The 25,327-nt window shown below is 49.1% G+C and overlaps 2 pseudogenes; one reads left to right on the top strand and one right to left on the bottom strand.

Annotated features, from left to right (window-relative positions):
* The window catches only part of LOC131093377 (uncharacterized), a 1,138,058-nt pseudogene that overhangs the window by 941,987 nt on the left and 170,744 nt on the right, over positions 1–25,327 (bottom strand).
* On the top strand, positions 4,859–6,071 carry LOC131093418 (zinc finger protein 239-like; annotated as a pseudogene).

Below are 25,327 nucleotides of genomic sequence, written 5' to 3'. Positions count from 1 at the left end.
TTCTAATGCTCTTCTTAAAGTATATAATTCACAAGTTTGAGCTTACTAGTTTAACAGTATTTTCCCTTTTTCCACAGTTTGCATGTTTTTCCCATCAACTACTACATACGCTGTATTTTCTCCTTTTGCAAGGAGGTGTATCTCTGTTAGCTAACATAACTCCCAAAGGACTAATTTTTTTTCTTTTTTTTCCCCTGTATCCAACTTACTAGTTTTCTGTCTCATTTTTCAAGATCTTATCTATTCATCTTCTGCCTCTGTTTTTCACATTCATTAACAACCTAAATACCACTTTTCTTTGAACTACACTCATGAAAATTAAAAATCTTTTTCTCACACTACTTTCAATACAATACATCTCCCTCGAAGGAAACAGAGTGAAGCTTAAAATACAGAATCTACATTACCTATACTTTCATTCGTTTACATTCACTCACTTTTATTTCTCATTCCCTTCCACACATTCTTTCCCACCCTCAGGACACAGCGTGGATCCCTGTTGACAGACAATCGCGGGTCCCTGTGGCCCCCCTCACCTTGGGGTGGCCTCTGGGTCTCAGTATCTCCGGGCCTCCTGGGAGGGCCCTGACTCTGCTGCCTCGGGTGCCGTTCACCTGTGAGGCTGATTTGTGTGTCACTGACACTCTTTAGCCACGGCCCCCTCACACGCCCTGGGGACAATGGCCCATTTGCAGGTCACCTGTACCTTATGCCACAGCCCCCATACGCCCAGGAGAACAATGGCTTATTTGTGGGTCTCACACTCCTCTTTCCACCCGCCAGGGAAGCTGAGGCTGATTTTGTGTGTGACTCACTCTCACACACAACAAGACAACAATAAGGTAACTTTTACTTTAACATCACCTATTACAGTTTTCGTTGTTTCTGGCCGGTCCTGGTGCTCTTGGATATCCCTCAACCCAGCTGTGTTGTTCAACCCCAGATGCTCTTGGGTGTCGGAGTGTCAGGGGGTAGGACGGTCGGGATGGACAGAGATGAGAGATCTCTGCAGCCAGGGCGTGGCATTGCGGTGGATTGCAAAGGGCCTGGGTGCAGGGCCCTGCTTGGAGCTGCCAGGCACAGCTCGGAGCAGGCCCGAGATAAGAGAGGGGTAGAGAGGATGAGAGGGTAAGAGAGTAAGAGAGCGAGGTTCGGGGAGACAGAGCGAGGCTGCCAATGGGGCAGGGCACGCCTTCCCCACTCTGACTCTCCTAAAGCACCGGCAGCGAGGTGTTAGTAACCATCCTCTGCTACCAAATTATGAAAAATGCCAATCACTTGCTTTTAAAATTTTAAAAGTTTAATAGTAATAAAATGGTATAAAAATTTGTAATTCAATTAGAGTAATAACAATTTGGAGAAATCGAATTAGGACAATATGAGACAAGAAATACAAAGAGTTACGGATGTCTGGGTGCCTTTTTCTGGGCAGCACGAGCCTGAAAAAGGACCCCCGAGCCTGAAAAAGGGCACCCGTTAACACAGGATAAACCATTAAAAACAATAGCCTGTTGCATATTCATACACTTCATACATGATGCATAAATTCCATTCAAACACAGGATTCTGTCTGGTCAGTGCCACCTTCTTCCTCTGAATCCTAACAGCGCCTTCGAGGCGGAAAGAAGTTAATTTCTTCTGACAAGAGAGCAATAAATTCTTTTTCTCTGAAAGATTTAGGTGTCCTGTGGCTGCTGTCTCGCTGCAAGTCATTTCTTGGAAAAAAGCCTCTTACCAAGCATAGTTTCTATTTTAACATTTTTTTAATAACTTAAAACTATATTTAACCCACTACTTAAGAGAATTAATACTGCATTACTTTCTAACACAAGACATATAATAATCATTTTAATATTTGGGAAAACCCAATTACAAAATATGCTGTCTCCAGCATGGTTCAAGTTGCTTCCTCAATCAACTCAGTGAGTCCCGGTATGATGCCATTTGCTCCCAGTTGCTCCCAGTCAGGCCCAGTATGGGGGATGATGTGCAGGGAGTGCTCACTGTGACACTCAGTTCCTCCCAGTATTAGTCCGGTCACTCCCAGTATGATCCAAATATGAGCCCAGTGTGCTCCCACTCTCTGCCAGAATGTACCAGTTGTGCTCCACATGGTTCCATCTGCTCTCTTTCACCCTCATTTTCCTTCTAGTCAGTCCCAGTATATTCCCAGGGTACCCCAGTTCCCTCCACCATCTTTCCATTTCCTTCCAGTATGATCCCATTTGCTCCCAAGCACTCCCAGTCAGCCTCAGTGTAGTGGCACTCACTGCCAGTATGATCCTAGCCATCCTCGCACCATCCCAGTTCATCCCAGTATGTCCCATTTACCCCTAACATGGTCTCAATTGCCCCCCCAGGCTCCTACTCACTCCCAGTGTGATCTCAGCATGATCCCAGTATGATCGCAGTATGAAGTCAGTACAATCTCAGTAGAATGCCAGTATGATGCCAATAGGATGTCAATAGAAAGCCAGTAAAGTCCCAGTCACTCCCAGTATGATCCCAGAATGATCCCAGTGTCCATCAGTGCGATCACAGTCTGCCCTGGCATGGCAATATGATCCCAGAATAATGTCAATACAAACCCAGTACAGTCCCATCATGATCCCAGTACAATCCCAGTATGATGTCAGTATCAACCCAGTACGATCCCAGTATGATGTCAGTATCAACCCAGTACGATCCCAGTATGATATCAGTACAATCCCAGTACAGTCCCAGTATGATCCCAGTATGATATCTGTACAAGCCCAGTACAGTCCCAGTCACTCTTAGTACAATCCCAGTATGATATCTGTATAAGCCCAGTACAGTCCCAGTCACCCCCAGTAAGATCCCAGTCCAGCCCAGTCCCTGGCAGTGCTGCCACTGCTGGGATCCCCCAGCCCTGTGTGCGTTCCCCCCGGCGGATGTGCCGAGAGGAGCCCCAAGGGCTGGCAGTGGCCAGGCAGGGTCCCCAGCAAGGCCCAGTTTGGATGTGCAGCCCCCATTTTGCCCAGTTTGCCGCTCCTCTGACCCGAGCCGGGTTCCCCCCGCCCGCAGTGCCTGGGAGCAGCCGAGAGCCCCGCGCTGCCCATCCTGACCTGTCCCGGCTCCATCCCCGCTCCAGCAGCAGCTACGAGGGCTGCGGGGGAACGGGGCACCGAGGGTGTGGCTGCTGCTGGGGGAGGAGGAGGATGGAGGGAAGGGCAGGGATGAAGGGGGAGGAGGAGGTGGGGTTAGGGAAGAGGAGCAGGGGGAGGGATGGAAAAGAAGGGATGAAGGCAGAGAGAGAGCAGCGATGGAAGAGGTGAAGGAGGTGGTGTTAGGGAGGAGGAGGAGTGCAGGGGATGGAAGGGGAGGAGCGGGAGGAAGAGGAGGAACAAAGGCAGATGGAGGCTGAGCTGAGGGAACCACACGGTCGATCCCTGCCTGAATTCGCAGCTCCCACCTGTGGGATCATCGCCCCCCCATTGCGCCAGTGAGCAGAGAGCGGGAGCTCGGCCCAGATATCCCAGGGGGTCCCTGGGTTGGGGTTTTTGGGGGATGTTTGGAGAATGAAGAAGTCCAAGGCTGAGCAGAAAAGGCCCCTTGGGGGGACATCGGGGGTGGCGGTGGCGGCTGCCGGCAGAGGCAGCCTGGAGGAGCAGAGCCCTGTGTCCCCCAGGAGCCCAAAGTGGGGAGCCCAGAGAGGGGGGAGCGCTGCCATTGGCGGGAGCCTCAAGAGCCTGGAGAGGGGCAGGGGGGGACTCCTTGGAGCCACTGCAGCCCAGAGCAGAGAATGAGGGGAGAAGGGAGCCCGGGAGCCCAAAAAGCCCCGGCATCCCGAAATGGGGAGAGCGAAGCAGGGGGAGCTTTTGGCATTGGTGGGACTGCCAGCAGCCTGGGCAGGGCAGGCACCGAGGAGAATGGGGACCCCCAATCCAAGCGTGACCCCCAAGCAGCTGGGACCAGGGGGGACTCACTGAACACCAGAGAGGAGGGGCCAGGGACGGGGAACTCCTGGGAGGCTTTTTCAGGGCTGAATCTTGGTGTTTGGGAGGTGTTTCTGGAGCCCAGATGGCCGGTGACTTGTAGAGATGGACTTGGGCACAGGCACCTTCAAACTCAACGTGCTCATCCCTTGTTTTCCCCAAACCAGGATTTCCCATTGCCAACTCCTGGGAGGCTGCGAGGAAGAGGAAGATGCCTCAGGACAATGAGGCTGGTGAGGAGGAAGTCAGTGTGTCTGGAATGCTTAAAATCAGATGGTTTTGGGAAAGCTGCAAAAGACAAGCCTCAGAGACAGTAGAACTGATTTGAGCTTTGCCCCAGCCAATAGATTGATCAGCAGAAAAATTATATTAGAAGTAGAAAGTAAGGAGAAATAGAACAATGGTCTGTGCATTAACACTTATCAAGAATAACTCCCTAACCTGCGGAAAAGTGTATCTAGCAAGATATTAGGAAGTTCCAAGCTTAATAGTGTAGCTCTGTGCATTGTTTTTTAAGGCTTACACACAGATATTGTACTTTAAATAAGCAAGCATTGTTTTAACCCTCAATGTGCTTATAGTGCTTGGATAGAACTACTGTCAATATGCTTTTGCTTTGTATGATTGTTCAAAAACCTTTTAAAGTAACTTTTAACATGAACTTCTTTGTCTGCTACCTGTGAAGTGAGCTACTGGCATCTTCCCATTGTCATAACCAAGTACTGAGACAGATAGTTGGAAAATCACACAGCTCAGGACACATTCCCAGCAGTCCAGTCCTGTTGGTGGTTTGTGCACAGCCCCGAGCTGGCAATGAGTGCCCCTTTCCCCTCTGTGCTGCTCCATCTCCCAGCCCAGCACAGCCCGGGCTGCAGCTCAGCCCTGGGGGGATCTCCTTGCCCTTGCCTGTGGCACGGAGGCAAATCCCATCCTGTCCTTGTCCTTCCTCCCCCAGAGCAGGAGCTGAGCATGGAGAGCAGGGAGGACAAATGCCCGCGGCAGAACCTGGTGGAAGAGGCCGCTTTGAGCGGCTCCACAGTGCAGGAAGCCAACGGGGAGGAAAAGCCCCGGAGATGCCGCACGAGGAGGGGCTGCAAACGCAGCTGGCGGGGATCTGAGGGGGAAAGAGCCAGCCTGGGCCGGGTAGGTGGCCGGAGATGGAGCCAGAGCTCGGAGCTGGTGCTCCGTGAGCAGCTCCATGATGGGGAGAAGCCCCACACGTGCGTGGAGTGTGGGAAGAGCTTCAGATGGAACTCAGAACTGATCAAGCACCAGAGGACCCACACTGGGGAACGGCCCTACGAGTGTGGGGAGTGTGGGAAGAGCTTCAGCCAGAGTTCCCACCTGATCAACCACCAGAGGATCCACACTGGAGAAAGGCCGTACAAGTGCTCCGAGTGTGGGATGTGCTTCAGAGAGAGCTCCGGCCTGGTCCAGCACCTGAGGACCCACACTGGGGAGAGGCCCTATGAGTGTTCCAAGTGTGGGAAGAGGTTTCAGAGCAGCTCCAATCTCCTCAAGCACTATCGGATTCACAGGGAGGAGAAGCCCTTCCAATGCCCTGACTGCGGGAAGGGATTCAAGCACAACTCCACCCTCATCAGGCACCTGCGCATCCACACCGGGGAGAGGCCCTACGAGTGTGATAAATGCAGGAAGAGGTTTCCTACCAGCTCCTGTCTCCTCCAGCACTATCGGATTCACACAGAGGAGAGGCCTTTCCGCTGTCCCGACTGCGGGAAGGGATTCAAGCAGAACTCCACCCTTGTCACCCACCGGCGCATCCACACTGGGGAGAGGCCCTACGAGTGTCCCCAGTGTGGGAAGAGCTTCTCACAGAGCTCTCACTTGACCCGACACCAACGGAGGCACCAGTAAAGGAAGCCCTGTGAGTGCCCCGAGTGCGGGCAGAGCTTCGTGCGCTGCTCCAGCTCCATCCCCCACTGGGGGAGGCACTTTGGGCACAGCCCTGGTCACTCACATTCCCTGTGATCCATGTTGGGAACCCACCTGCCTGCTTCGCCTTTTGGGTTGACCCTAATTTTCCTCTGCTTCACCTTCATCCTTAAAAAACACCCAAAACTGGATTAAATGAAGGAAATTGATCAAATATATCTGACGTTCCATAATTTCTCAGTTGTTTTAGAGGGAATTTAGGTTTTGGGGACGTGTTCTCTGTGGAGTGCTGCTGTTGCTAAGAGGCAGGAATTTGATCTCATCCTTCTTGTATTGCTAAGAACTCCTCCCCTCACCCCAACCTCAATTCCACCCTTGGGATATCCTATAAAAACTCCACGGCTCTGCCTTTGCCCTGTCTTTGGGGCATAAGAAATGGATTCCCAAAGGATCAGCCCTTTTCCCACTGGATTCCAAAGGATCACCCTCATTCTCCACTGGATTTCTAGAGGATCAAGCTTTTCCTGCTGGATTCCCAAAGGATCAACCTTTTTTCCACTGGACTCCCAGATTGTCCACCTTTTCCCACTGGATTCCCTGAGGATAAATATTTGCCCACTGGATTCCCAGAGGATCAACCTTTTTCACTGGATTCCTAGAGGATTCTGACTGTGTCACTGATTTTTTTTTGTTTGTACTACTGCATTTGTATTTTTAATTTTTCATAATAAAGAACTGTTATTTCTACTCCCGCATCTTTGCCTGAGAACCCCTTCATTTCAAAAATTAATTAGTATAATAATAATCATAATCATCATCGTTATCATCATCATCATCAAAGAGAGGGGGTTTTCATTTTCCATTTCAGTGGAGGCTCCTGAAATGGGGAGAACTACTGTCGGGCCATGAAAACTAGTTCCAGAAATATGTAGATTAGTTTATGGATATGCATGAGGGTCTATGAATATGCAAGAGGCTGATGTAATTAAAACCAGATTAATTAAGGGGTGTCCCCGAAAATAACTGGGGGGTCTTGGTGGCCATAACAACCTTTGCTCGAAGGTCCTCTCTCCCCTTACATCAGCCTGTTGCCTATTTATCAACTTTTTGCATATCCATAAACTACTTTACATATTCCAGGAACAAAATTGGCTTCATCCGGCTTGGGGGTCCCATCCACCTCTGAGGTAAATTTGGGTTGTCCCATACCCCTCCCAGCTCAGTTTTTGGATCCCATACCCCTCCAAACCTTATTTGGGGGTCCCATTCCTCTCCCAGCTCAATTTGGGGGTCCCGACTCTCTTTTCCCTGCTGTCTCCTTTCCGATCGTTCCCCCAGTCCCCTCCTCTGTGTTTGGTTTTGGGTGCTCCAGGCCCCTCCTGCTCCGTTTTGGGGTCCCGACCCCATTTTGGATTAATTTGGGGTCCCCAGCCCATCCTCAGGGTCACCTTCCCCCCCTCCCCAAATTCTGCTGCTGGCAACTGATGAGTCATCAGCGAGACACGCTCTGATTGGCTGGAAATTACCCCGCGCGGTCTCTGAGTATTTACCGCAGTGAGAGGCCTTGGTCTGTGCCCGGCAAGTGATGAGTCAGAGTCGGGCCGGGTGCTGATTGGCTGAAAATCACTGAGAGGGGCCAGTGCTGTGAGTTTGTGCCCAGCAAGTGGATCGTCATCAGTGCTGCGCGTTCTGATTTGTCGTGATCTGTTTTGGGGTGGGGACGGGAGGAACTGGGGATTCTTGGGGTTTATTTGTGTTTATTTAGGGTTTGTTTGGGGTTATTTATGGACTCCTTGGGGTTTATCTTGGGTTTTACTTGGTTTATTTCTGTTTATTTGGTGTAATTTGGAATTATTTGTGTTTATTTGGAAGTATTTGGGTTTGTTTGGGTTTATTTGCAATTATTTGGGGTTCTTGGGAGTTAGGTTGGTGTATATGGGATTTTTTTCGGTGTACTTGAAATCATTTGGGGGTTTTTGGATTTAATTTGGTTTTCTTTGGTTTTTTTGGGGTTATTTGGATTTGTTTGGGGTTATTTGGGGCATTTTCAGGTATTTGGGATTTTTGGGGGGTTCTTTGGGGTTAATTTCGAGTATTTGGGTGTTATTTACATTATTTGGGGTCATGTGGTGTCAAAAAATCCGGGAATGTTTCTCCTTCAAAAATCGGAAATTTTTCCTTAAAAATCTGAGTTTTTCTCCAAAGAACCGGGAATGTCCCGTAAAAGTCCCGGACTTTTCCCAGCCAATAACAGCGCGCCCCGCCCCAAACCATCCGATCACCGCGGGTCTCCCCTCAGGAACACCGGCCTCCCTGTGCGCCCGATCCAGCCAATCACTGCACGCATCCCCACCGCCTGCCTCTCACATGGCGAACCAACCAATCACCACGTGCCACCCCTCAGCTACTCCCTCCTCTCTTGAGCTGAACCAAACAATCACCACGCGTCTCCCCTCGGCAACTCCCTCCTTCTTTGCCCCTATGCAGCCAATCATTGTGCACCGCTCCCGCCCCCCCATGTCAATCACCGTGCCCTCCATGAAACCAACCAATCACCGGGCGTCTCCCCGTCAGCAACTCCTGCCCTCCCTGCGCTGCTCCAGCCAATCAGAGCCGACCCTGAAGCAGCGTCCCCTCACCCCGGGGCCGGGCATGGAGCGGGCGCCCCCTGCCCCCCCTGCCCCCTGGGACCCCCTCAGGGAGCCCCGGGAGCCGCCCCGGGCTCGGGCTGATCTTGCGGGAGGCGCTGGAGAGAGCGGGGGAGGCGCTGGGAGAGGACAAGGGGCTCCAGGAGCTGCTGAGGAGGCGCAGGGACAGGTGAGGGGTCCTGGAGAGGTCGTGAGGGGAATTTGGGGAGGGGTCTTGAGGATGTTTGGGGGGGATTTGGGGAGGGTCTGGGGGGATCTTGAGAGTGTTTTAGCGGGGTCTGGGGGTGCTGGAGGGGCTATGGGGGGAATTTGGGGAGGGGTCCTCAGGGGGTGTCACGATCGGTCATCACGGACGGGTTTCGTGATGGTTCATGGATTTGATCTCAGGGTGCAAAGAGAACCGACATGGAACAAGGGGGTTTGCAATGATAATCGAAACAAATGCACCTTTATTGAATGACCACAGCAAAATGTGATAGAGGGATTAAGGGAGAGAAAAAGATGGGGGAAGAGAGAGCGACCAAAGAGAGAGAGAGAGAGAAAGAGAGAGGGGATAGAGCTACCAAACATAGAGACGAAGTCCTTTGGTCCAGTGTGGAGAGTTTAGTTCAAGCATGGCTTAAAGAAAAAGGCCATGAAAGCATACCGTTGAGAGAACAGTAAAAGGTAGTTGCAAAGCAGTTCCAAAAGCAGTTCCCAGGATGATTTCTATAAACAATTAGGCTCTCTCATGTATCACTTTATAAACAATAAGGTTTTCAGACAGTCTTCCCATAACAAGCAAAACACCCTCTCTGGGAAAAGATGGCACCCTGGGAACAGATATGGAAGTTTTGGGAACCTTTCATATCACAGTGGGAACACTGGTTCTGTTTTTAATAAACAATTATAGGTATCGTAAAACAAAAGGAGTGGTTAGAGTTTTCTCTGGTAGCCTATCGTGAACTTGGATTTTGGAATATGCATGAAGTTCATTAACACTATTATTTAAAGTGACTGATCGATCAGTAAATCGGAGTTCGATGCATTAAAGGATGGTCGTCTGCCCTTCACTTCAATAAATGGTGACACCCGGACGTGATAGCGAACACCACAAGGATCGCGAACACCACGGGGATTGCGAACACCACGGGAAGTGAGGACTGGTTCAGGTTCCGAAGCAGCCGGAACGGCAAATAAGCGCGAATAAACAAAGCGGAGGAAAACCCGCCGAGACGCGCCGTGCCCTGGGCGACCGTATAGACGGGCCTGGCTGATACGTGCGGCCGACGCCTTGAGGAGCTGGAAAGTGCGCACTTATATAGGTATGGAAAGGCAAGCCGCATATGAACTTTTTATTACTTTCTTGCAAAAAAGGCAAATTAAGGGAATAGACTTACAGAAAGAATTACCGGGTCTTTTGGCTTATGGTCTGGAAAGGGGAATCTTTGTAAATCCCCACACAGTTCACGAATTGTCGGAATGGCGTAAATTTGGTGATATATTATGGCAGGCTACGTTAGACGATGATAAAACTGCTAAAAAGTGGGGTAAATTATGGCGGGTCGTTAATACCGAACTGGTGCAGTTTCAGGCTGAAAAAAGGGCTGCCCACCAGGCTACTGCCGCTCATGATCGTAACAAAGAGTACAATCAAGACAGGGAGTTTGATACGGAGTCGGGATTCCTCTCGGCCCCGCTACAAGGACAGTTTTATTACCAGCCTCACCAACTCCCTCTGCGAGCCAAGCTGCGAGACAGGCTGCAAGCCAGGCTATAAGCCAGGCACCGCAGAGCGCTGCATTACCCGCTTCGCCGCCTCCTTTAACGAGCCAGCCCCCCTTAACGAGCCAAGCTCCGCAGGGTGCTTTATTGCCCGCTTTGCTGCAGGCTACACGGAGCACCTCCGAGGCTCCCGTATCTGCTGTATCGCAGCAGCCGGGGCCAAAAACGCATACTCCGTTCCCGAAAAGCAATCGCTCAATCCCTGGGTCGGAAAACGATCTAGTGGTGACGATTGCGAGGGATAGACAAGATGCATGGGCTGCCCTGGCCAAAGATGCCCTGGAAAAGGGAGATCAAGAGCTGATAAGCACAGCTATCGAACTGGCTTGTCCGGTTGTTTTCACTCCTCAGGCCAGGGCGGGGGGCATACAGGCGACAATCACTGCTCTTGACTGGAAGATGTTATCTCAATTGTGAGCTACTGTTAGTCAGTTTGGCTTTAAAAGCGAACCAGCCAAACAAATGCTCAACTATATTTTTGACACTAGCATCCTTCTCATTAATGATTGTCGTGGCACAGCTAAATTAATCTTTACCCAACATCAACAATTGCTGTTTAATGCTCATTGGCAAGCGCTCGTTAACGAGTGCGTGGCAGTACAAAGGCAGCAGGGTGACCCCCTCCATGGCGTCACTGTTAGTGCGCTTATGGATCTGGGGCCTTTCTTTCGTACTGAGGCACAAGCCTTAATAGGTCAGGAGAAGTGCCGAGAGGCAATGAGGTTAGTCAGACTCGCGATGGAAAGGGTAAAGGAACCAGAAGGGATAGCTGTATATATAGGAATCAAGCAAGGCAGAGAGGAATCTTTTGGCTCTTTTATTGATAAGGCTGCTGCAGCAATTGAAAGAGCTGGGGTGCCAGAATATCTTAGGGGGGTATTACTCAAGGAGTGTGCTCTCCAAAATTGTAATTCTACTACTAGGAGAGTACTTAACACCCTAGGTGCCAATTGGACTATAGAAGAGGCATTAGAGAGGATGGCCCTCATACCTACGGGACAGCAGGCTTTTGTGGTAGATGCGATCAAACAGTCAGGAATAGGCTTGCAAGAACAGGCAAAGTCCTCTCAGAGTCAGGTTATTAGCCGCTCCTGCACCTCTCCAAGCGTCAGCTGCATTTGCAGCATCAAATAATTGGGGCCAAAAATGCCGCTCGGACAACCAGGCACCAACGGAGGTCATCGCTGCAGTATCGGCACCCTCTCCTGTCTCCAACCCGACACCACAGGGAGCCGCCGTGGGGGCACTGGGACCGCCGCAGAGGGAGTGACCCGCAGCGTGGAGCAGGGGGGGGCCCGTCCACTCCGCAAGCGGCAACCAGAGTGCTTTCCCAGCGCCAGAACTTGTTTCTCCGCCCCGCAGCTGGTAAAGAGCCTCAGTTTTGGACCTAACAGTCTAATGGATGCTTCGGTTTTGGACCTAACAGCCTAATGGATGTGACCTTTTGTCAACGGGGGAGGGGATCCCTGCTGAAATTGAGAAACCAGTGATGGTAAACAAGCGAAGTTAAAGGAACTTTTGTTCTTCCTGGCAGAGATTAGTGTCGTGGGTTGACAGCCTTTATCCCAATATCGTGTGTTGTGTCTGGCAGCTGTGCGTTTTCTTTCTTCCCCCCCCCAGCCGTCTTGATGCGGCGGGGTGGGGAAGAGAGGGGGGGAGTGTTTGACCAGGGCCTTTTTGCTTTTGGCTTTTGGCTGCTTGGCTTGGCTAGCCGCTTTGCTTGCTTGCTTTCTGCTTTTTGCGCTGTTTTTTTTTCCTTTTCTTTTGCTCCCTCTTTCTTACCCTCCCCTGAAGATACTGGACCGGCTCCGGACCTGACCTGAGACGTCCAGGACACCTGGAGCTTGCAAGAGAAGCTTGACGCCCTCACAACACAGTCTGTTTTCTTTTCTTTTCTTGTGTTGGGGAGTGTTCTTTTGTTACTTGTAAATAAATAGGTTTTGTTTGTTTGGCACAGCTGCCAGACACAACACACGATATTGGGATAAAGGCTGTCAACCCACGACAACTATGAAACAGGAATCAGCGTACTGTATGCATGGGTCAAATTTCGGCCAGTTTGGCTCGGCATTGGTTATGCTGTCAGAATCACCTGCATTGACATAGACTTTAACATCAGAAGCCCGGATAGCTCAGTCGGTAGAGCATCAGACTCTAAAATTATATTTTGAAAGATTTAAAAATGTTAAGATGTGTTGGACTGATTGTATGAGTGAGATGTTGTGAGTGTGCTTTTTGATATAGAAATGCTATAGCAAACACGTGAAGAAAGTTATTTTAACTTAATATTTTAGAATCAGGCCTGTAAATAAGTTATAGTAAATGCTATATATTATTTCTATAGTAAGTTTATCTGTTATTAAGTAGTTTAAGTTAAATTATCTATTGAGTGCTGTTAAATGCTAAATACTATTAAGGTTAAGTTTGTTAAGTTTATTTTCTGTTAAGTTCGAGGTCTGTTAAGTTTAAATTGTATTTAGGTTTAAGTTATGTAGGATTTGAAGCCAGTTAAGTTCTGTTGATTTGAAAATAAGTCTGCTAAGTTAAGTATTTTAAGTGCTTCAAGTGCATACTACTTTCTCACCACTCCAAATCAACAAAGGACTGAGAATCGCCCAGCTGATGCCATTTGAGCCAAATGACTAAAGGATTACAGACTGTAAAACTGATTTTGAACTTTTCTGGGAAACCCAAGAAAGGGGTGGATGTGAAAATCTCAAGGACCGTCTGGAGAAGAAGCTGCTCCTGATCCTGCGACCACTACTGCTTCAACTGAAGGGACACTCGAAGGCGATCGACAGGGCCATAACACGCTGTTGCCGGACGACCAGGGAACTGATTGACATTATTGAATCATTATCATCTTTCCACATAAAAGGACCAGCAAAAGAGAACTGCCTTGAATGTCACAGCCCCAATTGTGCTGCTTGGGTTGCACTGTGTTGTGGGGGTTGTGATAAGACCTTTTGGGTGGATCAGTTGTCACTTTTTCATTTATGGTGTAATACCTGTAATTATAGACTTACCTGGGAACATAATTGGGAGTGGGCACTACGGAATGAGACAGGGCTAAATACTGCCTCAGCTTTAGACCTTTATGAATCTCATGAGCAGAAAATCTTGGCCTATTATCGGTGGGAGATACAGTATATTTTGAAAAGGGTTAAAGCTCAAAGTGCATCATATATAGTCTCTGTAAGGTGTAGAAAACTGGTACCTTTGACACAACATTCTGTTGTAGGGCCTATAAGAGGAGATCCCAATCAGGCATTAGATAACTGCATTAGAAGGTTACAAAGGTGTGGTCTTCAGGTATCGGGAACAGCAAGGTTAAAAACTGATAAGAAAAAGAAGGTCAAAGTAGAAACAGAAAAATGAGGTTTACTTTTGTTATATTGCTTGGTGTAGTGGTAGCTGAAGAATTAAGGGTAACACATTTTAGTCAACCTAGAGATAATGTATGGATAACACTTGCTAGACAGATTAATCAGTCATCGCTTTGTCTCAGCCTTGGAGGAGTTACTAATCCATTTGGAACTTGTTTGGTAGGGCTTCCAGTATGGTCTCCTCAAGAATTCTGCAGTCTTATTAATAACTGTGCCTTATGTATGCACAATATGGTAAATATTAAATTGCCTACACAAAAAGGGTATACTGCCAGTCAGAGTGACGGCTACCTGCTAATTCAATCACTTAATACTCCTTTGCATTCCCCACCTGAGGAGTTAGTTCTTTTCGGAAGTGCAAATGCTAGCATGACAAGCACTTCCAAAGGTGGGTGGTTCAGCTTTGATTACTCTAATTCTCAAAAGATGAATCAACATAAACAGACATGGGCTACTCTGGATTCATCTCTAAGCCCAGACATAGTGTCCAAACAGCTTTATAACCAATGTAAAGGCTCTAGTATCATGACACCTAAGAAATTACCCACAGGGATATTTCTTATTTGCGGAGATAGAGCCTGGAATGGAATACCAGCCCAGCCGCAGGGTGGACCTTGTTATTTAGGCAAGTTATCATTATTCCACCCTAATATATCTGTGTTAATGCAACCAAGTCATAAGACAAGCAGGCAAAGGCGCAGCTTACATAACTTAGATTGTAGTCAAATAGGAGATCCATGGTTCTGGAGTAAATTTAAACAAGTGATGGTTTCAGCTCTCCTACCATGCGGTGCTGCAAGCAAAGCAATGACTTTAGCAAAGCAAATAGGGTGTTGGGCTAAGGGTGAATTGAATAAGACATCACAGATATTAGATATGTTAACTGCAGATGTACAGAGTGTTAATCACACTGTTTTACAAAATAGAGCTGCCATAGATTTTTTACTGCTAGCACAAGGCCATGGGTGTGAAGAGTTTGAAGGGATGTGTTGCATGAATTTATCTGATCATTCTGTATCTATTCATGCTAAGATAAAAGAGCTACGGCTAGGGCTTAACAGCCTTAAGGAAGAAGAAGGATTGGGAATTGATGAGTGGCTTAAAAGTTTAGGATTGGGACCATGGCTAAGAAACCATGTAATATATGCTATAGGGATATTAGGTGTACTCTTATTGCTTTTACTTATTTTACCTTGTTTCTGTAGTTGTATCCAAAAAATGGTTAGTAGGATGATAGAGAAAACCTGGCAAACTAAACTCCTTTCTCAAAAAGAAAAAGACGGGGGAGATGTGGAGAGTTTAGTTCAAGCATGGCTTAAAGAAAAAGGCCATGAAAGCATACAGTTGAGAGAACAGTAAAAGGTAGTTGCAAAGCAGTTCCAAAAGCAGTTCCCAGGATGATTTCTATAAACAATTAGGCTCTCTCATGTATCATTTTATAAACAATAAGGTTCTCAGACAGTCTTCCCATAACAAGCAAAACACCCTCTCTGGGAAAAGATGGCACCCTGGGAACAGATATGGAAGTTTTGGGAACCTTTCATATCACAGTGGGAACACTGGTTCTGTTTTTAATAAACAATTATAGGTATCGTAAAACAAAAGGAGTGGTTAGAGTTTTCTCTGGTAGCCTATCGTGAACTTGGATTTTGGAATATGCATGAAGTTCATTAACACTATTATTTAAAGTGACTGATCGATCAATAAATCGGAGTTCGATGCATTAAAGGATGGTCGTCTCCCCTTAACTTCCATAGTCCAGTCCAGTCGAGGATCCACTGTTATGTCGGGGAGATCTCGAAGTCTCTCGGTAACTCAGAGGTTTTTGTTATGATAACTCCATTGGAAATTGCGAGGCAGGAGGATACAGATACAATAAGGAACAGATGCAACAGGTAGTTCATGCTCTCGGCAGTAAACGAGAGCCATTGTCTTCTGGGTCCAGCGGTCACAACCTGCAGGCAAACATCTCGCTTTGGTCACCTTGCCTCCCCCACACACCTGCCCCGGCCTTGGGATTTCAGTCCTGGTCCTTGGAAGGAGCAGAGGGGCCTTTTCACATGGGGGTTCCGTGTCTCAGTCCTTGATGGAGAGGCTCCTTACATCTCAGTCTGTCTGTCACGGCGGTTATAAAACAGGTGAGGGTCTTCTGTGGGGGGACCACCTGAAACTCAGGAGAAGTCCAGCCAGGCCGAGAGGTGGGACAGCTCCCAAGTCTGTTGTTACAAAAAGGGCACGGTGCCCCCTTCTTCTTCTCATTGGGCTCAGTGTAGCACACAGCAAACAACACCTGTGAGAACAATGGCTTAGCAATGCTCTCAGGTCTCAGGCACATAACTTTCTCCCTTGGAGCCAGAGATTTAAGACAGGGGCGTCTTCTCTTCAGTGGCCCCCCAATGACGATTGTGAGGCAGATGAGGGAAAATTCGGACAGACTCTCACACGACCCCGTGACTCACGATTGTCTTGAGGGATCTTCATCAGCAGAACTCTGGAGCATCATTGATGAGTCTGCAGAACTCGCCGTACATTGGTAGTATAACCCGGAAAAATAGGGATGATAGAAAGAGAGGAAAAAGAGAGTGAGAGACGGAAAAGAAAGGATAGGAGAAGGAGGGGGAAAGGGAAACAATAAACAAACGTAATATTGATTATCATAACAATTTTCACAAATGGTTGATTAATTAAAACAATATTACTTTTAAAACAATATTTAAAGGGTTAAAACCAGTCACAAATAATCAAAAGCAAAAGCAATCAACACATATTAATACAAGCATTAACTTTAAAAAATTATTTTCTAAAACAATTCACTAAAAATCGAACGTAATTTCCACAAAATCATAAATGGAAATCAAAGATTATTCCAAAACACATAGGCTTCATTCATAATTGCCTTGTGTCAAATGTCATGGGGATGTCCACAGTGTAGAGTACATCAGCCAAGTTGTGTGCATTAACTATAGACATCAAACTTGTCATGCTCCAATTAATAATGAATAGGACTACTGATAAAATAAAACCAAACAGAATTAGTATCAAAAGGATAACAATGGGATGACAGTGTTCAGGACACCCATGTGTCCTAGGGTGACGTTACGATGCTTGTATCCCCATTCATATGTTCTGTGCCTTTAAGACTGTCTCTGTAGTGTGAAAGTTTTGTTTGGCTTTTTCTTATCAAGGACACGAGTTCTGCTTTCGCCTTTTTGCTTTGCTCTCTCTCTCTCTCTCTGGCTCTTACTTCTGCTTCACTTCTGCTTGCTTTTGCTCCTGCTCATTAGCTAGTTTAACTAAACAGTCCAAATTCCTTCCTGGACTGTTTCTCCTTTCGTTTTTTCAACCTTCTTGAACCTGCTCCAGACTGGGACCTGGGAACACCGAGAGTTTGCACCTTGTGGCTGCAGCAGCTGCCCCAGCGCCGGAGGGACTGAGAACAGAGCGACCACCCCCGAGAGAGACTTTCTGAATTTGTCACCTTTTTCAGAGCGGTGTCATCCGGTATTGTTCATTCTGTGGCTGGGGGTGCTGTGCCTGTTAAATAAACAGGTTCTTTCCACTTCTCTCTGAGGAATCCTTCCCAAACCGGTTGCGGGGAGGGGCCGTGTGGGTTTGCTTTCTGGAGGGGCCCCCCTTGGAGATTCTCTACCAAATTTACCCTAAACCATGACAAAATTTGGCGCCCAATACGTGGGGCTCGAGAGAGAGTGGAAAAACCCTGTTTTGAGTGCATTTTGGTTGCCATTACTCTGTGTTTGTATAAAGCAGCTAATAGCCATGCTTTTTGAATTCATAATGTCTGTTGGGGTGAAGGCTTGCATGCATTTCTGGTCCCTAAGGTTTTTTGAGATTTTAATACCTCTGTGGACCCTAGGTTTATTTTCTTACCCAGAAATAGCTTTAGTATTGTCCCTAATATGTAGTTTTTATAGCAGAGGGACAGTGACCAGAATCGCTATCCTGCTGGGCTTGGTGGTAATGATGTGTAAAAAGTTTATAAACATGCTGGGGTCTGCTCCAGGTATGAATGGTTCATGGCTATGGTTATGCATCCAGTTTGTTAGAGGAGGAGCAGCAGGGGATCAGTCATTTCAGCCTTTGCTTTCCTTCTTCTATGAATCTGTTGCATCACTATTGAAGGATGTTCAGTTTCCCCTGAACGTTAAAGAAACCATCTTTCTGGTATTCAATCTGGTAACCTTCCTCTATACAGCCTGCTGCTTCTCTAGGATGAGGGCTGAGATTTCTAGATGGGCTGATGAGACCCCTGACTCAGGAGTAGACCCCAGTGTGGAAAATCCTAAGTGGTGTGGGAAATGGGAGGATATGGGCCAAATCCTGAAGGAATTCTCTGACCCTATAGTCTGGGATTTTCCCCATGAGCAAATTCACAATCCAGCTGAGGTGGGAAAATATCTGAAAGAGAAGTACCAGGATGAGCCTAAGGAGAGGAAGTCATTGCAGTGAGCTGGGCCCTGGCTTGTGCTCATCGCTCACTGCTAGATCCTGTCGGGCAGCAGACAGAGGCAGGGGGGCAGGGAGATAAATCAGCAACTATCTTGGTGACTCAGGCTGCAGCCAACAGCCCAGGCTCGAAGCCAGCAGCCAAACCAGATAGTGAGCCTAAGCCAGCAGCTAAACCAGAAAATAAGCCTCAACCAATGGCTGTTGCTGCCAGTAGTAGAAGTGAGAAATGCACGGACAAGACCAGTCGACCAGTGGATGATGTGGATGATGATGATGAAGGAGTAGGAACCTCAATGCCTCCCCTCATAAAATCAGGAGTCAAAGCAGCGGGTGCAAGATCAGATGCAAATATTGAGTCCTTTTCCCTGAAGGACCTTCGTGGCTTATGGAAGGATTACATGTGGGGACAGGGTCTGTTTCTATTGCTAGTGTGACAGGGGCATCACAGGATTTTACTTTGGTGGAAGCTGAGGTGAGCCTGACTGGAAATGAATGTAAGAAACACCCTACTGTGACAGGCCTTGAAGCCCCATGCATTTTAGGTATAGACTTCCTCCGAAGTGGCTATTTCAAAGACCCAAAGGGACTCAGATGGGCATTTGGAATAGCTGCTGTAGAGACAGAGGGTGTCAAGCAGTTGAACAGCTTGCCTGGATTGTCAGAAAACCCATGTGCAGTAGGACTCCTGAAGGGAGAAGAGCAACAGGCGTCAATTGCCACTTCCATAGTGCATCGATGACAGTGTAGAACCACTCGAGATGCTGTGATCCCCATCCAAAAGATGATCCAAGAACTGGAGAGCAAAGGTGTGGTCAGCAAGACCCGCTCACCCTTCAACAGCCCCATTTGGCTTGTGCGAAAATCTGAAGGAGAATGGAGATTGACTGTGGACTACCGTGCATTGAATGAAGTGACTCCACCACTGAGCGCTGCCGTTCCAGACAAATTCGAGCTCTAGTACGAGCATGAGTCCAAGGTAGCAAAGTGCTTTGCCACTATAGACATTGCCAATGCATTTTTCTCCATTCCTCTGGCAGCAGAATGCAGGCCCCAGTTTGCTTTCACATGGAGGGGAGTGCAGTACACCTGGAACCAACTGCCCCAGGGGTGGAAGCACAGCCCCACCATCTGCCATGGACTGATCCAGGCTGCACTAGAAAGGGGTGAGGCTCCAGAACATCTGCAGTATATTGATGACATCATTGTGTGGGGGAACACAGCTGGGGAAGTGTTTGAGAAAGGGAAGGAAATCATCCAAATCCTCCTGGGAGCTGGTTTTGCCATTAAAAAATCAAGGTAAAGGGACCAGCTCGTGAGATTCAGTTCCTGGGAGGGAAGTGGCAAGATGGACTGTAGTAAACCCCATTCATTTAGCAAAAGCACCATGGAGAATCTACCAAAAGGAATGCTGACACAGCAGCAAGGAAGCTTCCTGACTCCATGGACATCTGCCCTATAACCTGTCTCTATAACCATGTAAGGCAATGCCGTGGTAGCCTTTACCTGTCGGTCATTTTATGGTCCCCCTACTCCCTTGCCATTGGTCAAGTTGGGATGCTTGCCAAACCTATAAAAGTAGCATACTGTACCTACTAGCTCGGAAGAAGAAGAGCTGAGACCATTCATGGACCCCCAGATAAAGCCTTCTCTGTGGAACAGCTTCTGCCTTCTCCTTCTCCTCTCTCTGTCTGCTGCTGCCTCAAGCCCGGGGCTCCACTACCCAGCAAGCAAAGAGCTGAGGTCCTAAGAGCTGCTAATCACTATAGAGCTGAATATCACCAGGCTTGCTAGAAAGGTAGCCCCGCAGCATTGGCCTGAGCTGGCTTCAGGACCCGCTCCCTCCTCAGGGACTGAGATCCTGAGCACCAAGGCTCTGCTTCATGATAAGGCTGATCGGAGGCCTTATTAATGGACGGCATCAGATTCCTAAGACGTAATCAACAAGATCACAGCGATGTCTCCACCCACCAATAAGAAAGAAACACAAGCTTTCCTAGGTGCCATAGGCTTTTGGAGGATGCACATTCCTGAGTACAGTCAGATCGTGAGCCCTCTTTACCTGGTCACCTGCAAGAAGAAGGAGTTCCACTGGGGCCCTGAGCAGCAACAAGCCTTTGCACAGATCAAGCAGGAGATTGCTCATGCAGTTGCCCTTGGCCAGTCAGGACAGGACCAGAGGTGAAGAATGTGCTCTACTCTGCAGCCAGGAACCATGGCTTGTCCTGGAGCCTTTGGCAGAAGGTGCCTGGGGAGACTTCAAGGCCGACCACTGGGATTTTGGAGTCGAAGCTACAGAGGGTGAGAAGCCAACTACACTACCACAGAGAAGGAAATCTTGGCTGCCTATGAAGGAGTCCAGGCTGCCTCAGAGGTGATTGGCATGGAAGCACAACTCCTCCTGGAACCCCGACTACCGGTGCTCGGGTGGATGTTTAAAGGAAAGGTTCCCACCCCCCACCACACCACTGACGCTACATGGAGTAAACGGATTGCTCTTATCACACAGTGCGCCAGTATTGGAAACCTGAATCACCCTGGGATTTTGGAGATAGTTACAAACTGGCCAGAAGGTGAGAACTTTGGTCTTACTGATGAAGAGCAACAAGAACCAGTGACACGGGCTGAAGAGGCTCCTCCCTATAACCAACTGCCCCCAGAGGAAATGCGCTACGCTTTTTCCACTGACGGTTCTTGTCACATTGCAGGGATGAACCAGAAGTGGAAAGCAGCCATATGGAGCCCCACACGACAGGTTGCAGAGGCCGCTGAAGGAGAAGGTGGATCAAGTCAACATACAGAACTCAAAGCCATTCAGCTGGCCCTGGACAATGCTAAGGGAGAGAAATGGCCAAAGCTCTACCTCTGCACTGATTCATGGATGGTAGCCAATGCTCCGTGGGGATGGCTGGAGAGGTGGAAAAAGGCCAACTGGCAGCGTAGGTGTCATGGTTTGATGCTGGCACCATGCCAGTGTCCCCATGAAAATATATGCTCCCTGGTGTCTGCTGTGAGATGTGACCAGGAATAAGCAAAGCAGGCCCCCACTTAGAAATAAAGAAAAGAAACCTTTATTAACTAAACTACAACTCTAAGTAACAAGAAACACACAGGGAAAATGAAAACTTTCCAAAAACATTTCCTCCCCCTGCCACCAAATTTCCAATACATCTATCCCCCAAATCACCAAATCTCGGTCCATCATCACCGTTTAGGTAATCAATTCTCAGTTCATCAAGGGGAGAGGAATCCTTCTTGTGCCATAGGCTTCCCCAGGAAACACCGCTGAAACCTCGTGTGTTTCCACGTCACTCGTGGCACCGCCTGGAGAACATCTGCCATTGTGACATCTTCCTTCCATGCCCAGTGCTCTCACCACTGCACATGGACCAGAGCTACTTCTAGGGTTGTGCTTTTAAGGATGCTTTGTCCCGTTCCAAAAAGGGCACAGTCCCACCTTTGGGACACCTGTGCCCCCCAAATTTCACCCCCTGGGGCCCAGGGGTACCAACACTGAACCCTCTTGGCTCTGAGCCATTGCCTCCCCCTGGATGCAGTCTCTGTGTCACAGGAAACATGGTTCTGTCCATGGCCATACAGGAAAAGTCCAGCTAAGGCCACTCCATCATCTCTTCCCACCTAAGATTCTTCTCTACTCTCCCGACATCTTTCACTTGCCCAGACCTTCACACTTGCACATTTCCTTCCTCCATTTCATCTCTTATCTCTCTTCTAGGAAAGGTTAATGTTCTGCAAAGTTTTCCTTGTCCGAAAAAGGGTTAAAAGCTCCGGCTCTACCTGCCCAAAGCTCCCACAGCTGCCGGACCCTTCTCTGCCAGCCCGGCTGTGCTGCCAGCACAGGATATCAAATTTCACGGTGGCACAGGCGCTCCTTCTCTCTCTGTGTCCTGGGGGGGAGGTGTGGCTGCCCGATGCCTCTCGGTGCTCTTCCACCCTTCCATCCTCCGGCCAGGCCTACCTCACCCAGCCCCAAACCAGCCAGGAGCTGGGCAGGGGAGGCCCGACCTGCTTCCCTCGCTGAAACCCAAGAGATCTTCCCCCGGGAGTGCTCTGCTTTTTAACCCCTGAGTTCTCAGAGGCGTATCCAATGTCCCCAGTGGCCAAACCAGGTGCCAGTATTCAAATGTGAGCACCTATTGGCCTGACCACTTCATATCCCAGAAAACTAACTTCCTCTCAAATCACGACATCTATATAACCTCAGTCCAGTTTATCCCAGTCTGTAGGAACCCAGTCCATTTGATCCCAATCCAAATTTGATCCCAGTCCATATTTCATCCTAGTCCATCTTTGATCCCAGTCCATAAAATCTGTCATATTTGATCCAGGCCATATTTGATCCCAGTCCAAAGTTGATCCCAGTTTAAAGTTGATCCCATTCCTGATTTGATCCCAGTCCATAGTTGATTTTAGTCCATATTTGATCCCAGTCCATTTTTTATCCCAATTCATATTTGATCCCAGCCCGTATTTGATCCAGTCTATATAAGCTCAGTCCAGTTTATCTCACACTGTAGGATTCCAATCAATAGTTGATCCCAGTCCCTATTCGATCCCAGTCCCTATTTGATCCCAGTCCCTATTTGATCCCAGTCCCTGTTTGATCCTAGTCCATATTTGATCCCAACCCCTATTTGATCCCAGTCCATGTTTGATGCCAGTCCGTGTTGCCCTGCACACATTCCAAAAGTCTGCAATTCCAGCTTCCAGCCAGGAAAAGATGTTCCTGCCCTTGAAGGGAAATGGAGCAAAATCCTACAGAGACATTTCCCTGCCAGCCTTCAGGACTTCAGCTCCTGGGACTGAGAATTAAAATAACAATTGGGAAATAAAATAATAAATTATCAGGGGAGGGTCTGTGGGGACATCTAAATCAGGGCAGGGGTCAATTAAATCAGGCAAGGGGACAGCTAAATCAGGGCAGGGGTCAATTAAATCAGGGGAAGGGGAATTAAAACAGGGAAAGGCTAAATTAAATCAGGGGAGGGGTCAATTCAGGGAAGGGTCTTTGGTGGCAGGGGTCAATTAAATCAGGGGAGGGTCTTTGGTGGTCACTGGGGCAATAAATCAGGGGAGGGTATTGGGTGGTCCCTGAGGCAATTAAATATAGGGAGGGTCTCTGGTGGTGCCTGGGTCAGTTAAAACAGGGCAGGGTCTCTGGTGGTCCGTGGATCCAGGGAGACACTGAGAGAGAAACAGAGCAGGCAAAGAGAGGCAGGAGAGAAAAGGGGACACCAAGACAATGAGCTGAGAAGGCGGCACTCTGCAAACAGAACTGCAACAGACTGAACATGAACAGGAGAGGAATCAGTAAGTCTCAGAGTTTTATTTGCTGTCAAACACATCCCACACACCCAGCCCCACACAATCTCCATCCCACCGCTCTAATTGAGACCCCACGACTCTAAATCATTTCCCAACCTCATCTCAGCCTGGTGGTTGCGGAATCGAGTGAGTTTGGCATGGGATTGAGTTTTTTGAGGTGGGTTTGAGCTCTTTTTGGGGTAAGATTGAGCTGTTATCACTGGGATTTGAGTGGTTTGGAGGTGAAGGATCCATTCCTCTTGGCTTTTGCAGTACAAAGAGATGGAGAATAGAGAAAAATTAAGGTGAAATTAAAAGGAGAAGCAGCCAGGTGTGTTCTCAACATGGATCACAGGGAATGTGGCTCACCTGGGCTGTGCCCAAAGTGCCTCCTCCAGTGGGGGATGGAGCTGGAGCAGCGCACGAAGTTCTGCCCGCACACGGGGCACTCACAGGGCTTCCCTTACCGGTGCCTCCGTTGGTGTTGGGTCAAGCTAGAGCTGCTGGAGAAGCTCTTCCCACACTGGGGACACTCGTAGGGCCTCTCCCCAGTGTGGATGCGCCGGTGCCTGATGAGGGTGGAGTTGTACTTGAATCCCTTCCCGCAGTCGGGACAGCGGAAGGGCCTGTCCTCTGTGTGAATCCGATAGTGCAGGAGGACACTGTAGCTGGTTGCAAACCTCTTCCCGCATTTATCACACTCGTAGGGCCTCTCCCCAGTGTGGATGCGCCGGTGGTTGATGAGGGTGGAGTTGTGCTTGAATCCCTTCCCGCAGTCGGGGCATTGGAAGGGCCTCTCCTCCCTGTGAATCCAATAGTGCCAGAGGAGAATGGAGCTGGTCTTAAACCTCTTCCCACACTTGGAACACTCATGGGGCCTCTCCCCAGTGTGGGTCCTCTGGTGCGTGATCAGGCCGGAGCTCTGGCTGAAGCACATCCCACACTCGGAGCACTTGTACGGCCTTTCTCCAGTGTGGGTCCTCTGGTGCTTGATCAGGTGGGAACTCTGGCTGAAGCTCTTCCCACACTCCCCACACTCGTAGGGCCTCTCCCCAGTGTGGATCCTCTGGTGCTGGTTCAGGCTGGAGCTCCAGCTGAAGCACTTCCCACACTTGGAACACTCATAGGGCCTCTCCCCAGTGTGGGTCCTCAGGTGCTGGACCAGGCCGGAGCTCTCTCTGAAGCACATCCCACACTCGGAGCACTTGTACGGCCTTTCTCCAGTGTGGATCATCTGGTGGCTGATCAGCCTGGAGCTCACACTGAAGCTCTTCCCACACTCCCCACAGTCGTAGGGCTGTTCCCCAGTGTGGATCCTCTGGTGCCTGATCAGGTTTGAGATCCACCTGAAGCTCTTCCCACACTCCACGCACGTGTGGGGCTTCTCCCCATCATGGAGCTGCTCATGGAGCACCAGCTCCGAGCTCTGGCTCCATCTCCGGCCGCCTTCCCGGCCCAGGCTGGCTCTTTCCCCGTCAGATCCCTGCCAGCTGCGTTTGCAGCCTCTCCTCGTGTGGCATCTCCGGGGCTTTTCCTCCCCGTTGGCTTCCTGCGCCGTGGAGCCGCTCAAAACGGCCTCTTCCACCAGGTTCTGCCGCGGGCATTTGTCCTCCCTGCTCTCCATGCTCAGCTCCTGCTCTGGGGGAGGAAGGACAAGGACAGGATGGGATTTGCCTCCATGCCACAGGCAAGGGCAAGGAGATCCCCCCAGGGCTGAGCTGCAGCCAGGGGCCGTGCTGGGCTGGGAGATGGAGCAGCACAGAGGGGAAAGGGGCACTGACTTCCTCCTCACCTGCCTCAGTGTCCCGGGGCATCTTCCTCTTCCTCGCAGCCTCCCAGGCCTTGGCAATGGGAAATCCTGGTTTGGGGAAAACAAGGGATGAGCGTG

The sequence above is a fragment of the Melospiza georgiana genome, chromosome 25, assembly GCF_028018845.1.
Source record: "Melospiza georgiana isolate bMelGeo1 chromosome 25, bMelGeo1.pri, whole genome shotgun sequence".
NCBI lineage: Eukaryota > Metazoa > Chordata > Aves > Passeriformes > Passerellidae > Melospiza > Melospiza georgiana.
Note: the sequence above shows the minus strand (reverse complement) of the source record. Positions and strands in the feature narration are given on the sequence as shown.